The sequence below is a fragment of the Sinocyclocheilus grahami genome, unplaced genomic scaffold (assembly GCF_001515645.1).
Source record: "Sinocyclocheilus grahami isolate Dianchi unplaced genomic scaffold, SAMN03320097.WGS_v1.1 scaffold1579.1, whole genome shotgun sequence".
In the NCBI taxonomy this organism is placed as follows: Eukaryota; Metazoa; Chordata; class Actinopteri; order Cypriniformes; family Cyprinidae; genus Sinocyclocheilus; species Sinocyclocheilus grahami.
The window spans coordinates 69,807-72,719 of NW_015506758.1; the positions used below are offsets into that span (position 1 = coordinate 69,807).

General features: G+C 36.1%; 1 long non-coding RNA gene across 2 annotated transcripts in view; it reads left to right on the top strand.

The window, feature by feature from the left end:
* Positions 1-643: 643 nt before the first annotated feature.
* LOC107571319 (uncharacterized) overlaps positions 644-2,913 on the top strand; it is a 4,249-nt gene continuing 1,979 nt past the window's right edge. The window contains exons 1-4 of one of the 2 annotated variants that reach the window (XR_001607169.1): positions 644-793; positions 1,216-1,344; positions 1,583-1,742; positions 1,956-1,971. This is a non-coding gene — a long non-coding RNA (uncharacterized lncRNA). Of the gene's footprint in view, positions 794-1,215; positions 1,345-1,582; positions 1,743-1,955; positions 1,972-2,913 lie in introns of those variants that run through there. The other variant, XR_001607168.1, reaches the window with a different exon arrangement.

Genomic DNA, 2,913 nt, shown 5'->3' on the forward strand with positions numbered 1-2,913 from the left:
CTGAAGTTGCAAAGACTAAAGTCTCAAAACCAAAGAGATATTCTTTATCAAAGATAAGACTCTGCCACGCCCCCCTAAAACGGCTCGTTCTAACACGCCCCCACATATCTACCTCACTATGTGGAAATATTTGCATAATGTGCCCAAATGTGCACGCAAAGAAAGAAGGCATGGTTTCAGTAACCGCAGTTAGTGTTGAAGCAGTATGTCAGGGAGACGCTGTGTTTCTAGGCGAAAGCAAAAGCACTTTATTTGGCCTTCCGAAAGTAGATGCATTTAGGAATCTTTAAGAACAGCAATGCATTTTATGGACGACCATTTCGTGAACCTAGGAGAGGAGGTAATTCTGACTTTGCTATGACAATCCGGCGCTTCTGAATCAGCTACTGTTTCGTTATTAGTTTAAGTATTTGCTATTGACTGTTCAAATGCAGAGTTTTGCGCATCGTGTGTGTGTGTGTGTGTGTGTGTGTGTGAGAGAGAGAGAGAGAGAGAGAGAGAGAGAGAGAGAGAGAGAGAGAGAGATATTTGAAAAATAATGTGTTTTTTGAACATTAAAGCATGTCAACATATTCTGTTACACCAAATACACAAAATAATGATCTTTAAAATAGCATCATATGACCCCTCTAATTAATTTGCAACACAGCCCAATAGTATGCTCCTGCACAACCGGAGGCTGCAGTTTCAGGACCGCAGTTCTAGGACCGCAGTTCTAGGACCCTATTCTTTTGTAACAGCGCCACCTACCGAATTGGATCACTAAAGATGGACGACATGGACAGCAATCAGAGTGAAAAACTTTACCAATTTTCAATTGTTTTATTTTATAACCTTAAAACGATGCAAAGTTTACGTAGCCAACATGAGAACTGCTAAGAAATAATTATGAATTGCCGATTGCTAGTTTTATTGATTACAATGTTCTTAATTCATGGCCATGATTTAATTAAGCTAAACCTTGTTGACATAATGACTACAATAAGTAAATCTAGCCATCACATTAATTAAACTTAAAAAGATGATAAAAGCATGTTGATGTGAGCTTACTGTTTAGTGTGAAAATTTGTTTGATACTCATTGTTTTAGCATATTAGTTAAGTATAAATCATCTTTCATAATTAAACTGGGCTCATTGCTTGGTTGCACCACAATATGTGTTATTAGCCTGTCCTTTTGGCAGTACTTTAGATTAATCTGGTTGATGTTTGAAAGGCATGGTCAGCGGTTTGCCTTCTGGACTGATGAGGCCAGAAACTTGCTCCAAGGAACTCTTCAGCCGCTGTACAGAGTGCTATCTCAGAGGAAATCCACATTCAGGCTGTCGATGACCACACTGCAGAGGTAAAGAGACTGTTGGACTTCATTGTAAAGTTACAGGTATCTGAGGAGCATTTAGTGGTACTTAAACAATGTTCACATTTAATCATCATTACAAACAAACTCATAGTAAACGTTCACCAAGGGCCTTAATTAGGAATAACATTAACAATATATTTTAACTATGCTGCAAATTATTGTATCTTTATCTTAAATGTATCAATTTCCTCAAAATTGTTTTTGCACCATGGTATGCCCATAGGGTATACTCAACGGGAAGCCCTCTAAGTGGTCTCATAAGCTAACCTCTTCCTGGGTGCCTGTCTACCTTGACAGTGAGGAACAACTGTCCTGTTTGCCTATCTGAGAGGAGTGCTGCATAGGACACCAACACAACTGAGCTTCACAGATGAAGTGCAGAGGTATGCAGGACCATGTAATATGTTTGTGAGTGTCCTGCTTCTGCACTTACAAAATCTACTGTATAAACTGCATGCTGGTGCTACTCGTGTATGAACCAATGTATAATGGCTTGCTGTTCAGTAGTGCTATAATAGTATACTTAAATTAACTGTTTCTTCATAGGCCATCATACAGTATATGCCCTGGCTGTCCTACAGAATTTCTCATTGCAGGAGGCTGAGCAGGTCTTCCTTTCTGGTTCGGATTATTATTACAGGTCAGAGTAGAATATGAATTATTTTTGCACAATGCCCAGTGCACCTTTTGTTACTGATATTTCTGTTAACCCAACAGTGATTGTTCTCTGATAACTATTTCAGTGAAGTGGAAGATTTTAATAGAAGGATTGACGGTAACACTTTCTATGAAGTCTGTATTTATAATACATTATAAGGTTATTCTTAAAGCATTATAAGGAATGAATAATGCATTATAAGAAACCTTATAATATGTTGCATCATCTTATAAATAATCGTAAGAACAGTTTTAATGTATTATAATACTTATTTGTGGTTAAGTGTATGATGATTTATAGCACACAATGAACAAATTGCATCCACTTAAGTTACAATGGATTATATTTCTCATAGTTATAATGTATTATAGGTCTCATATCTTGCCATTGTTTAAGATCTGCACAATAACTTAGTACATCTTATTTGTGTTTTTACTGTAAAATAACAAATACAAAGTCTTCATGAAAACATTCCAAAATGCTTTAATGTGGTCTTATTATTATTAAGTGCTCTTTGTCTGCTTTAAGTGAAGTAACTTCACTGTACTTAAAGCAAAGACCACTTATAAATAATAATAATAATAACACTTTTTCTCAAACAGCCATAAGATCTGATATCAGATCAGATGAATGTGTACACATTGGCTTTGAACTATTTTTATGGTAATATCAATTTGATTATTTTGATGGTAGCCTTTAGACAACTGTTGATAAGTAACTCTGCGACTACATGTCAACTAGCAGTCATTAGAGTATTAGTAGACTGTATGCTAAATATCTGCTAACACTTTTTTTGATGGTTCCCAACAGATATTCTACTCACTATAAGCAACTTTGCAAGCACATCAACTTATTCTACCAACCCTAACCTTAACTAAGCCTACTAATACTCTAAT